Genomic DNA, 14,896 nt, shown 5'->3' on the forward strand with positions numbered 1-14,896 from the left:
GATTGGAGCTCAGTCCTCTGTCCCTGTACCCAACAGCTCTAACCCACAGCTTCTGGTCCTGAAAAGACCTACAGGCCCTAGGTTTTGCGTGAGCTTCTTATAGGTCCACACGTTGACAGGACTTAGGCTCTGTCACTGTACTTCATCCCTGTTACCTGAAACTCACCTGGCAGCGCTCCGATGAGGGAGAATGCTTTCTTTATAACAAAGGACTTAAAAATGCCTCCTTATCTCTGCAAGAGGAGGTCAGGAGCACATTTCTTTTTAGTGGCCATATAAGAGATAAGGGTATGATGATTTCTTTCTTGTCTTTTCTATTTTTTAAAAAAGCAAACACTATTAACAGTATATTTTTGAGATTTATGACATGTAGATATAAAATGTTTAATAATAGCAAATAGAACATGAGGTAAATAGAATATTCTATAGCAAGTTTTTATATTTACATTTATTGAAATAGTACAACATGAACTTCTAATTTGTGATAATTTAAACATGTATTTTGTAATCCCTGTAACCACTAGATCAATGCAGAGATTATATTTAAAAGCTAATAAAGAAAATAAATTGAATACAACAAACATTTATTTAAGAAAATGCATAAATGCTTTAGTCATAATATCCCAAAGCAGGAATCAACCCTATACCTATCAATAGGAAAATGGATAAACATGTTATAAAGCATACAACCGAATATGACTCAGCAATGCACAGGAACAAATAGTGACACACACAACCTGGATGAATGATATAAACATCGTGCGAGTGAGACAGCTGAAAATAAACTATTTCATATGATATCAGGCATAATGAACCTACAGTTTAAAAAAAAATGGAACGGCAATAGCCCCCAAGTGAGGAAAAAATTGCCTGGAAAAGAACCTAAGGACATTTTCTGGGGATAATGGAAAACTTCCATTCTTAAAAGGATGAAGTTTATATGAATGTATTTATCTGTCAAACCTATATTGCTAAGATTTCAACTTTCATTGTATGTACATCAGACCACACCAAAACAAAGAAAAGAAAGAATTAAAAAAAAAAAAAACAGTGTTAGGTGGAAAATGGCATATGCTTAGGTGTTGTTGAGGCTGGGTGAGAAGTCTGTTATACTTATTTGTTTACTATGTTGGTTTTTTTAAACATTTATTTTAGGTTCAGGGTTACATATGTAGGTTTGTTATATAGCTAAAGTCATGTCACAGGGGTTTGTTGTACAGATTATTTTGTCACCCATTTACTAAGCCTAGTACCCAATGGTTATTTTTCTTATCTTCTCCCTCCTCCTACCCACCTCCCTCACCCAGTGCCCAGTGTCTGTTGTTCTCCTCTTCATTTGCATGACAGCAAGCCATGCCTGTCCCTCTGTATCAGGACTCAATGACGAGAAATTGGTTCCAAAAGTTTCAGAGCCAGCAGTGTGTCCTATATCCTGTATTTGCTTGTTAATATTTAATAGGTTTATTGTTTCTGATTTTATACATGGAGAATATAAAAATCGAAGGGCTGGACATGGTGGCTCACACCTGTGATCCCAGCACTTTGGGAGGCCAAGGTGGGATCACTTGAAGCCAGGAGTTTGAGATCAGCCCAGGAAACATGGCGAAACCCCGTCTCTACTAAAAATACATAACTTAGCTGGGCATGGTAGTGATGTCTGTAATCCCAGCTGCTCAGGAGGCTGAAACAAAAGACTTTTTGAACCCAGGAGGCAGAGCTTGCACTGAGGTGAGATTGCGCCATTACACTCCAGCCTAGGTGACAAAGTGAGAGTGTGTCTCCAAAAAAAATAAAACAAAATAAAAATAATTGAAAAATACAGGCCAAATGGTAAATTTGATATCTGGATAGATGGATGGATACATAGATAGGTAGGTAGGTAGGTAGGTAGATGGACATGTATCTCTATTTTCTGTTCTGTGGAAGGTAGGTAGGTAGGTAGGTAGGTAGATAGATAGAGAGATAGAGATGTATCTCTATCTTCTATTCTGTGGAAGATAGATGATAGACAGACAGATAGATAGATGATAGATAGAGATAGATAGATAGATGATAGATAGATAGATTTTCATTATGCCAATGTTGCATTGATGTTCTTTCCATATATTTAGAACATGTGAAGGTATTCTAGCCATGATTTTGGAAGGACTTAACTTTTGTAACTTCTCAGTTTATCTTTCTCATGGAGAAATTGTCTGAGAAGACTGGGAAAGTATCCTATTAAATATAATAATTATTATTGAGCCATTATTTAGTGATGACTCTGTATTTGGTACTATTTTAAGCACATTGCAGGTAATAAGTAATTTTCACAAAAACGCAAGATGGTAAATGCTGTTAATCCCATTTCACAACTAAGTAAGCTGATGTCACACTGCTAAGTGGTGAAACTCTTAGTCCTTGTGCTTTTCTATTATGCTATGCTAATCCTCAACATCGTGAAAAGTCCAGGCTACTAATCGATAGATGAGTGTTCAGGATATTCTGCGTCTGAGTGTTGAGCATAGGAGACTTGCATAAGTGACTGCAGTATCCCTCAGATTTTTATCGTAAGCCTGCCTGGAGACAGAGGAGTTTGAATTATGATCCTGAAAGTGAGTTTGCCATCATGGAATGTACCGTTCAACATGGCATACACTTAAATAACAACAAAAACAAGAATGGACGGTACTTTGTTTCTATATTAAGTGAGTCCTTGTCTTTTGCCTGAAAATTTGTTCTTTCTGCCCCATAGGCAATTGTATCCATTTCACAGAGAAGTCTGAACATAGCTAGAGTGCATCTTCAATCTACAAATGCACCGTGTTCAAAAGATAACAGCGAGTTTTTGAATCTCAGAAGGTATTTTCCCATTGGAGGAATATTTCAATTTCAAATTATGGATATAAACAATATATCCACCTCTCCAAGTGGCATCCGGAGATGGTACGAAGAACTGCTTTTTAAAAACTGTCAACTTATTGTTGACTCTTTAAAGTTCCATTAGAGACAGACCTTTTTTAGGCCAATCACTCCACAGCATCTTACAATGGATTTGAACTTTCCCATTGCTCATTCACAGTATAGATTATTTTAAACTGTGAATCTTTGGAATATGAGGTTTGGAAAGAAATATACAAGCATTGAGTGTGCATGTGTCAGGGACTGCCTCCAGGTAGGACTCTACTATCTAGTGTGTTACAATGACAGGCATTGCCTCAGGCATTGCAGATGCTGGATGCTTTTAATAAATATGAAGTTATGTGTTGCATAATAATTTTACACAGTGATGAAATTATTGCAGTTTAGCATAATCAAACCTCATAAAAAAGTTTCTTCCATATTAAAATAATAATAGGGCTCTGCAAATGTAGAATTTTAAAGTCAGCTAATCAGCTATGTGATCTGGCACTACATATATTGCACGTTACCTACCTGTAGTCTGTGTTAAAGAAAAGAATTTTCAAAATATCTTTTACTTTCAGGCAAGGAAGGAACTTAGGAAAAGGCATGTTTAGTTCAATTCAAAGCCTATTTAAAATTCTGTGTGGGTGTTCCCTGAGAAAATTGCTGACTAGGGTAATTTTCCTTTCTTGCTGGGTTCTTCTGTTGGCTTACTTTGTAATCAGAAAAAATGTGAAGAATTTTCACTGATGGCATTGCCAGTGGTCCATTTATGTCATTATCCATGGGTGGCACATCTTTCTCTGTGGTGTAGGTCTGTCTTGTCAACCTTAAATTGCAGGGCTGGCCATTCAGATGACTGCACCTTGCAGGGTTTCATACAGGAAAATGCCTGTGATCTATAAACCAGTATATATAAAATGTCTTTCTACCCTAGAAAGCTTGTTAAGTTCAGGAATTTTGCAGAAAGCTTCATGAAAACACCTGCTCTCACTCACTGTTTATGACTTACCTGCTGGGTTCTCTAAAGACAGGACATACAATGGAAGGTGGCTGGGAACTGGACATATTACGGACATTCTTTGTTAGTTTTTCTCTGGTGATCTCATTAGAAGTATCCAAGCAGTGATCATGTCTTCTTTACAGTACGGGATCACACTTCTGAAAATATTTATTGGCTCCAGGGAATCCCAAGTAAGTTCTACACATAGAAACGTGATTTCTCTCCTTTTTTGATACCTGCACCTGCAATGAACACCCCCCACTCCTCCAACTCCCACTTTAGTGGATTAAGCAAATGAGCCCAGATTTCTGCCGGATGGAGAACTTTAGGCTCTTTAGGACTCATCCGCCAACATCTGGGGTCCTTCCCACTTAGTTCCCTTGGAACGTTACCCCAGCATTTTCAGTAGATATTACAGATGAAGACTGATAAACAGCTGCCTCAGACAGGCAAGATAAAGAGCCGTGCCTTCACCAGATCCTTTGGAAGTCATGTGTTCATGTTTGTTTCCCCAACTAAACAAGAAATGCTGCAGGGATGGGTTTGGTGTCCCCTCCATCTTGCCCTGCCTGTCACCCCACAGGCACTTAATACATGGTTGTTAAGGTGGACTTAATATAACTGGGCAAATCTGATCCTTTTAAACTGGATAGTTCAATCATTTGTTTTTCTTTTACTTATTCAGCAAATATTTATCAAGAACTTATTCTGTGTCAGGCTTTTGGCTAGGCTCTAAGTGACGATATAGTGATAAACAGGACAGACAAGGTCCCTGCCCTAGCCATAGAATTCCATGGCTTCCCTGAAAATGGATGTCCTCATTAGAGCTTAACTTCAAAGCTATGGCAACACAAGGGTGTCTTTCATCTTCCTTAGAAACTTATTGGCAGAAACAGAGATGTTTTTATATCTTCCAGACACTCACCTTTCTTGAAAGATAGATGGATGAGTGACCTCCTATTTTATAAAATAAAATCATAAGCAAAATAAAATACCAAGGCACCAACATGCAACCAACATTGACTTTTTGTATTCTGTAACCATGCTCTTTCTTAACTTTTGTGGTACTTGAGGCAAAAGTGCAAATGGAGGCCCACCTACTATCTATATAAAGATGTAAACATTATGAATCTTGTGAGCAACTGTTAGAGTATGTTCTATCTTCCTATCTTCATAATGATTTGAAACCCCAGGTCTAAATTTAGGATTCTTGATGTTTTTGCATTGTATTTTGGAGCCTGAACAGAGAAGTGCACATAGCTTCAGTCCTGGGACCTAGGCTGCTCACTTTTCTCAAACTATGAGGGGCCTGGTGAGTCCATGTGTAAATAGCCCAGTCCATGTATCTAGGTTGTGTTACACTCGCCCCCACATAGCTGCCATTTAGTGAATCCTTTGGCCTAAGGTACACACAGGTAACAGAATTAAACTTCTAGAGAATGGCCCTGGGCAAGAGGCCAGCAGCACAGGACTGGGAAACAAGCTTGGGCATGACTGGGCAGGCAGTTCTGGTGACCCCAAACCCTGAGCCGCAGGTGGACACATTCCCTTGAACTTGTGGAAAAGGGTATAATCAGAGAAGGTCTGAGGACTTCTAAAGCATAAAGCAACCTCTTTACTTGCTCTGAAGGAGGGACTTTCAACTTTTATAAGAAATTAGCCGAAATTTTTTTCAAATAAAGCCATATATGAAACCCTAATATATGAAACTAATCAAAGAAAGGTGCTGCCATTGATGTTGGTACAAGAAGCATAACATCTACCCTATTGGTTTCTACATTTCTGCCTTTCCTCTTCCCTACCTAGACCTTCCCCCTGTCCCACCCCAAGGCAGATGCCCCTGCAAGGAACTAGGGCTCTGACTTTAGGCTAGACCAGTGGTTCTGAAACTTGAGGAGGAATCAATGTCTACTCAAGGGCTTATTCAAACACATATATTCTTTTTGTCCACACATATTTTTTTGGCCCTCCCCATCTTTATAGTCTCTATTTCTTGTCTGGGAAGAGGCCTGATCATTTGCATTTGTAATAAGTTCCCAGGTATTGCTGATGCTGCTGATCCAAGGCCCATTCTTTGAGGATGTCTGGATTGGAGGTTAAGGCCTAGGAATTCAGCTATGCTAATTCTCACATGAACTTTTGGGGCTTGTTGTCTTTCACTGAGACCATCCAAAAGATATCCATCATTTAGATGGCACATAAAGAGAGGATAGGGGAGTGACTTTTGGAGTCTACAACTTGCTTGGTCTTTATACTACTCCCTTCTCATCATCTTGTTTCTGGATGTGAGACGGGCTCTGAGACTTGATAGATAAATGGTTATGGGCAGGTTGCTACAATTTCCTACATTCTGCATTTAAATCTGAAGCAGCTATTTAATGAAATGAAGATTTTTTTTTGAAAAGCATTCAAAACAAAATGCAAGTGAATGGGTGAGAAGGTTTTTGTCACTACTTTTTGAGTCAAAAAATAGAGACTAATTTGTTTTGTGGGGAACTGGCGAAATTTCAAAATCTTGTCAGTGATTCATTAGAATTTTGTTTTCAGTTAGAAAACAGTGTTTTATATTCCATTGAGTCATTAAAGAATGACATAATCATATTTTGCTCTCATATTGTGGAGAACAACTTTGGGTCTGAATAGCATGTCTCTACCTCATTGTCTCGAGTTTGAACTGTCAGTGTTTTCCATTTAAATAATATTTTTGTTTAATGAACAATCCAATTTCCAAATACTTAAGTTCTGTAAGAGGTGTTACTGAACATCTAATTTGCTTGAGCTGAGTATTATTTTTCTATTAGATAAATGCATTTTTTTGGCCAGAGAAATTATATTTTAAGTGAAATGTATTAAGAAGAAAAATAGATGATTATGAGAAAAGAAATAGCAGAATTGACTGATTTATTTGAGTTAAAATAGAGAATGAATATACCACGTAGCACTCAGGCAAAGCCCCAACCTTCCTGGCTGACCCAGAAGGGCCACGGAGGATAAAGGGCTGACAGGAGAGCACCCGCAAGCAGCTGATCAGGCCCTCAAAAATATGTTCTACTGAGAAGCTCCAAGTTAGGTCTGAAAATACTACTGATTTACCTTACATTGAGAGCCAGGGTCAGAAGAGATGAAAGAAGATTGTCTTGCTCTATGGGAACTGAAGCTGAAATGAAGGAAAACTAAGATGTTATGGACTGAATTATACACTCCTCACATTCATATGCCAACGCCAACCTCCAGGACCTCAGAATGTGACTGTATGCAGCTTGGGTCTTTAAAGAGGTAATTTAGTTAAAATGAGGTGCTTAGGGTGAGCCCTAATCCACTATGACTGATATCTGTGTAAGAAGATGAGATTAGGAAGTAGACACACAAACACACACAGACGGAAGACCACGTGATGGCACAGAGAGAAGACGCCCTCTGCAAGCCAAGGAGAGAGACCTCCGAAGAAGCCAGCCCTACCTACCCTTTGGTGGTGGACATCCAGCCTCGCGAATTGTGAGAAAAATAACAACTTTGTTGTTTAATCTGCTCGACCCTGTGGTATTTTGTAATGACCTAAATGTTCTAGCCAAGTAATACAGATGGGTATTCTAGAGATTGCGTTTTGAAAATAGAATGCGTTATGGGCATGCTCATTGAAGAGAGAGGCAGCTCTTATGTTCAGTCCCTGCCTGTGGTCTTCCTCTGCTTATGCCCTTGGCCGTTCTCATCTGTCAGATGCCAGGCTATCCAGTATATGACCTGCTTCACTGTGACTCCTCTGTCCAACACATGGTATACATCCTGGGTCTACACCGTCTTACACTATGTTAGCATCACTCAGAGTGCTGCTTCAAAAAGCAGATTCCTGTTCCCTGTATCCAAAGACTCTGATTTGATGGGTCTACAGCAGGCTTCTGCATATTTAACAACTGTTTTGACTGATTCTGTTGCAGGAGACTGGGGAGCAACTCTTGAATTAAAAAAACAAAACAAAAACTGCCTTAGAACATGCAGCAAGAGGAAAAGCTGCATTCTGGAAATTTGTCAAGGGTAAAAATCAAATGAAATAGTCTCATATGCTCCTATTAGTTTTTTAGTGTCACCTTCTTGCACCATTCCTATTGGTGCAACCATTCCTATTGCACTTAGAAGAAACTCCACAGTTTTTGCCATGGTCAAGAAATCTGTGCAGTCTCTCACCATAGAGCCTCATTATGGGATAATGAAGCCATCCCAAATTCCTCTTACCTCATAATTTTAGCTTAAATGTCATTTCCTCTGTAATGTCCACTCCTAATCAGTCCCTCTTACAGAACTCTATTATTTTCCTCCACATCAGGTTTCATAACAAAAAATTCTGTATTTCTTTGCACAATTAGTTGTTTACTTTCTGCCTTTCCCACTAACTAATAAAGGTCTATAGGGCTTACCTCTGTACTGGTTCACCACTTAATCCCAACACCTAGCAGTGTGCCTAGCACAAGATAAAAGCTAGATAGGTGTTTACTGAATGAACAAAGAATTGAAAAATTCTGGAAATGTGAACAATGGGTTGGAGTTCATACATTCCTCATCTTTAAAGGTCCTTAGCATCGATTCTAATGGAATTTGTTTTCAAATGCTTTCTCACTCTTTCCCAGAGCTGTCTGACCTGGGCTGGGGCTGATTGGAGAGCTTTAAGGGAAGTCGCCAGTGGCGATGGAAACTAAAAGTAGCCTCCTCTAGTGTCTGATACATCTGAGCATGTTGCAGAGATTTTTGACAAGACAAATGACTTCATGATTTCCACCAGTCCTCATTCCAAGTCTGGAGGATTGATACAGAGGTGGTCAAAGCAGCTTTTGAATGGAAATCAATACTACTTAATATCTAAATTTCATTTTGAAATGTGACTAAGGATAAGCTAGTGGATTTTCTTTAATGGTAGAATTATTTTTTAAAGTAATGATCCTCAGGGCCCCCATAGATTTTCCAATTATTATTATAAGGGAGAGAAAACTTGCTACTGATGACCCCGTAAGCTTCTGCCTTGATTTGCATATTAAAGATGTTTTGATATTTCTCAAGTAGCAGATCAAAGCATTAGGGCCGCATTAGTCACTATATTAGAAACAAAGATAGAAACATAGATTTTGTTTTAATTTGAAAGCAAGTAGCCTGTCTTACAGCTCTTGTTATTAGGGTCTCAGAGAAGTCCATTCATATTTTGCATGCTCAGATAGATTAAGAAAGAAGAAAATTAAGCAATTCTCTTGAATTAGTGTCCTCAAAGAATAAATCAATGGAAAGCACCTTAATTAGTTATGCCAGGACTTATTTCTGGGGGAGATGCTATTGGATATTCATAGCTAGCAGCAACCATATTTTAAAAATACATATATTTCTTAAACATCATATTTATGTTTGGGGGATAAGTATTATCCAAAATGTACCCAATACTTGTAACATACTTCTTTCTAGGACCGTACTACTGCTGCGACTAGTAGTTGTAGAAGTAATAATACTGCTGTTACTATTATTATTAATGATAAGGATAATGATGATCCCTTCTATTTTACTGAGAAACTGTGGTGTTCCCAGTATTATGGGAGGTGCTTTCCATATACTGTTTTACTGAATAATGCCAACAACCCATAAGGTGAGTACTATGATTTTCCCTGTTGCAGACTGGAATACTGACATTAGTAACCAGATCATCCAGCTAATTAGAGGTGGAATCCACACTCACACCTGTCTCAGCTTCACTTTAAAGCCCAAGTGCTTTCAACTCTTCCACACCGTGTCTCAAATAGTAAAGAAAAATAACAACTCTTAGATTAAGCAAAGTTTGATGTTGGATTTTCTTGTATACTTTTCTGTCATGCTACCTTTTCAAAGGATTGTAAACTTTTTGTATATAGTACAAGTGCTCTATAAATTGGTTAAATGGGCCTACCTCTTTAAATAAACACACATATTCTTGGCTGTAGCCAAACTGAATTAATCCCTGTTCCCCAGATTGAGCCCATTCCTGCCTCTGGTTCTGGGAGTGCACAAGGCTGGGAAGGCAGCAGTGGCACAGACCTAAAAACAGATAAAAGAAAAACCATTGCTTTCCAGTAGGGGAATGATTAGTGAGTTAGGGGCACTGCAGCCTGGTTAGTTGGCATTCCACAGTGTGGCAAGCACTAGCTGGCAGGAGGATGCAGCTTCCCTGAAGTAGGCTAGGTGGAGATTGGAGCCACTGTGGGAACAAAGCATCAAAAGCTTTAAGATAAATCTGCTGAGTGAAGAACGCACAGGTGGATAATGGGAAATTAACTCTAGAGTTACAGCGTTTCAGGAAGCAACTGACACTGAAACCATCTGAAACAGTTGAGAAGGATCCCGACACTCTCTTGGCAGTAGCTAAGTTCAGCGACTTCCCTTCATCCTAGTCCTAATGTGCTTCTGATTGATCTTGCTTTCTAGCTTGCATTAGGACAGCTTTGGCCAAGTCTGTATTTCACTGAGGATATTTTAACAGAATTGAAAAAGATGGCAAAGGAGGAAATCAAATCACACTAAAATGAAAATTAGGTTACTTTCAAGAGTAGTCTTCAGGTTTTTGTTTTGTTTTGTTTTAATGTTAAGTGTTGTTTTTAGCCATGTGGGCAGCTTTTCTGGCTCACTCAGTCTCTCGGGCTCACAGTCGCACAGCTTCTTTACGTGGAAACACTCTGATTTTATCTGGGCTATTCAGTGATCTGATGGCACAAGCAGTGTTTAATGGCGTATATTTTAGTGCCAGATGGGTGGCCTGAGTTTTAATTTTGGTCTCCCCCTTTAATGTGACAAATTACATAATCTCTCAGATTTATACGTCTCTCTTCTGTAAAACCAGAGAAAGAATGATACATACCTCTGGTGACTGTTTTGGAGATCATAAGAGAATATGCGGTTTTAGCCATTAGCACTATCTCTAGTACAAAGTAAACATTCAGTCAATGTGAGCTGCTTTGTTATTACTATCATTACATGATATTGTTGGAAAGAAGGAACCATATTGATCACATGTAGAACTCAGATTCACTCGGTGACTGCTAATATTTTACTCCATTTTCTAAATAATGTCACTGACAGCATTTATATGCATTATGACATTTTCTGGCTTGGCATTGATTTTGAATTCAGTACCAAAGTCAAAATGACAAATCCCTTTTTTTTTTCATTGAAGGTCAAAAGCCTTTCTTTTATTCACTAACTGAATCAAACAGGGTGATAGCTACTGCATTCTTCCAAGTACTTGTAAGCTTGTTACAAACGCATTGTCTGGTGGATTTAACCCTCTTTTCCTCCCAGAAAATGAAACTGCATCACTTTACTGAGCCATGCCATGTATCTAATCATTTACCATAGCTGAGAGCCAAAAAATATTTTGTTTTATTCACTTAACATGAGAAAGGAAAAAATCCTTCTCTCTAATATCTGCCACCCCTAGATAAAATGTAAAAATGTATTCCCAGATTTATACCCTTCAATTGAGACTACCTTAACTGGTTTGGGGAATAAAGAGGGAAATGGATGGATTCTATTTTATTCTAAGCTTTAAAATGTAAATCTTTTGTATAGAGTGATCACTAAATACTTCCACAGTTAAAGGGTTCTCAAATGTAAGCAGTCTAATCACTCAAAATACATGTGTTGGAGGGGAGTTCCTACAAATACCCATTCCCAGCCTAAGACTGAATCCCCCTTTTCTGGATTCTTGGCCTTCAAGAAGTCCTTTCTTCTCCCTCCTTTGTTTCACCAAATCATTTTATTTTCTGTTTCTGCTCACTTTTTATCTTTTACATGACTGATATTTAGCAGATATATGCTGATTCAACTGTACACCCTAAAATAGTTTCATAGTGTTCATCAGTAGCCTTTATTCTAAGAAGTGCCCTCCTTTAAGTGCTCTTGCTACATCCCTGGTCTATTCCATAGGATCCTCTAGACTCACCCTTAATTCTTGGGTAAAGCATTGACCCCTGGCTGGCAGGAGTCCTCTGGGCCCTTGCTTCAGTTCTGCAGCACCAGCTTCCATTCTGCTTGGTAAGTAAGCACCCTCGGCACACTGGGTGATAAATGTGTTAAGGATAACTCCATTTCCTTACCTCCTTCTGTTGGCTCAGTAAACCCTCAATCCAAATCTTTAGCAAGGTAGGATTTCTATCTCCTTTCTTGGAAGGCAGGTTGAGTTTAATCTTCAAACTCTCCTGAGGGGTAAAGAAAAATATTTCATCTTTCTAGTACATCCAAGAAAAACAAAGCAGCTAAGTTTTCACATTGAAATTGTCCGAATTTCCTTCCAGATACTATCACAGAGCCTTGTTATTTGTTTGTTTTCCACTGAAATGTGTTGCATCTTACTAAACCTCTAGTCTGGCTGAGTACTGGAATACAATTCTTAAACAGCTATCCACATTAAAAGGGGAGGAGCTCAATCATTATCAAGACTGGGACCCTAGTAGGGTTCTGGGGGCAGTGGACAAGATGATAAACCTTATCTGCAAACAGTAAGCCAAAGGTGAGGGATGGCTGAGCTAGCATGCTAGTAAACCCAGAATCTAAGTGGCAGGCATGTAAGAGACTTGTGCAAGAAAACAAACAAACAAAAAACTATCCAGATATTGGGAATAAGGCAAACGGGCTGGAAGATGGAGAGAATGCATTCTTTTAATGTCACATTGATACATTATTTAAAGGCCAGGCTTTGGGAAGTTGCATGTTAATTTGCAGATCTTTGTCCAGGAGAAATCATTTCTCTCCTCTAAGGTAATGATTGTACTGCCCTATAGGACATAAGTCAGGTTTTTATCTCTAGCAGTATTATTCCAAGATTCTTTTTTTTCTCCAAAGTGATGATAAATATTCATATTCTCAAATGTTCTTTGAGTCAACTTTACCCACTGTCCTAGCATCCTATGGCTGTTGTAACAAATTGCCTCAGATTGAATGGCTTAAAACAATGGAAATTTATTGTCTCATAGGTCTGGAGTCCAAAATCAAGAAGTTGGCAGGGTTATTCTGCCCCTGAAACATGTAGGGAAGTCCTTTCTTGCCTCGCTCTAGCTTCTGGCAGCTTCCAGCAATCCTTAACGTTCCTTGACTTACAGCTGCTACACTCCAATCTGAACACTCCCTACTCCCATAGCCTTCTTACTTTCTTCCTCTTCTTTCCTTTCTTTTTTTTTTGAGACAGGGTTTTTCTCTGTTGCTCAGGCTGGAGTGTAGTAGCACAATCATGGCTCACTGTAGTCTCAAACCCCTGAGTCCAAGTGATCCTCCAACCTTAGCCTCTTGAGTTCCTAGGACTATCAGCATGAACCACCATGCCTGGCTAAGTTTTAAATTCTTTGTAGAGATGAAGTCTTGCTGTTTTGCCAAGGCTTGTCTCAAATTCCTGTACCCAAGCAATTCTCTAGCCTTGGGCTCTCAAAGCATTGGGTTAACAGGCTTGAGCCTTGACGCCCAGCCTATACTGTCTTCTGATAAGGACACCAGTTGTGTTGGATTAAGGGCCAATCCTACTCCAATATGACTTTATTTTAATTAATTATATCTACAGTGACCCTAATTCCAAGTAAGTTCACATTATAAGGTACTGGAAATTAGGACCTCAATGTACTTTTTGCGGGAGGCACAGTTCAACTCATAACCATCTTAGTTACTTTCTCATTAAAAATTAAATAAAATCTTCAGCACATGTTCAGTGTATATTTATATAAGAGTCATATTTTTAACACTTTGAAAATTATACCTTGACCGTGTTTAGAGGTATATGAAGTAATAAGAAAGTTGGGGCTGGGCGTGGTGGCTCACACCTGTAATCCCAGCACTTTGGGAGGCTGAGGCAGGTGGATCACGAGGTCAACAGATTGAGACGATCCTGGTCAACATGGTGAAACCCCGTCTCTACTAAAAATACAAAAAAATTAGCTGGGACTGGTGGCACGTGCCTGTAATCCCAGCTACTCAGGAGGCTGAGGCAGGAGAATTGCCTGAACCCAGGAGGTGGAGGTTGTGGTGAGCCGAGATGGCGCCATTGCACTCCAGCCTGGGTAACAAGAGCGAACCTTTGTCTCAAAAAGAAAAGAAAGTTGGAAGGGGGTCATGTGTGAGACCAGCCTGAAATTCTCATGGTTATTCTATCTTTGACCAGAGTGACTGGAGTGAAGGAGCGGGTGTCTCCAATCCCACTGCCAGGTTACTTCAGCAGGTGGTGACAGCTATGTCCCTTGGTACTCTACTCTCTGTAAAACACTTACTGACACAGGGAATGTCTCTTAACAACATTACTTTTAATCTTTTATGAGATTTATCATGGGATATGTTTAGGGATTATTTTTCACAGGTAAAATGACCCTTTGGGTTTCAAACAACCTGGTTTATAAATTATACTTCCCTGTCCATGTCCCCGCCTCTCAATTCTCCAGTCTGCACTGTGGGAGGTGCCAATTTCTGTTGGCCTGTGTTATATACATACCTACATATAGTCAAGAAGACCTTGCCCAAGTAGCTCAGTGGGTTTTCTTACTACTGATGACTACTTCTCATGACTGAGTTTAGTCCTTAGCCTACTATTTCAGATTGCTGGGGACAGCAATCCTTGTGTTCTTTGGATTGTGCCCTCAAGGCTCAGTCCACATATTATTCCCTCCTGCCAGATGTCCTGGATATTGATTCCTAATACAACGTTCAGTACTCATTAGATACACAATAAATATTTGAATATCTGACAAAGGGCTGATATCCAGAATTTACAAAGAACTGAAACAGATTTACAAGAAAAAAACAAACAAGCCTATTCAAAAGTGGGCAAAGGATATGAACAGACACTTTAAAAAAGAAGACAAGCACAAGGCTAACAAACATATGAAAAAATGCTCATCATCACTGGTCATTGGAGAAATGCAAATCAAAACTACGTTGAGATACCATCTCACGCCAGTTAGAATGGTGATCATTAAAAAATCTGGAGACAACAGATGCTGCAGAGGATGTGGAGAAATAGGAACACTTACA

The 14,896-nt window shown here is 39.1% G+C and overlaps 1 protein-coding gene across 3 annotated transcripts in view; it reads left to right on the plus strand.

Moving 5' to 3' along the window:
- The window catches only part of SGCD (sarcoglycan delta), a 1,112,169-nt gene that overhangs the window by 312,009 nt on the left and 785,264 nt on the right, over window positions 1–14,896 (plus strand). The gene's annotated exons all lie outside the window — the stretch shown is intronic.

Source organism: Callithrix jacchus, chromosome 2 (genome assembly GCF_049354715.1).
Source record: "Callithrix jacchus isolate 240 chromosome 2, calJac240_pri, whole genome shotgun sequence".
Taxonomy (NCBI): domain Eukaryota; kingdom Metazoa; phylum Chordata; class Mammalia; order Primates; family Cebidae; genus Callithrix; species Callithrix jacchus.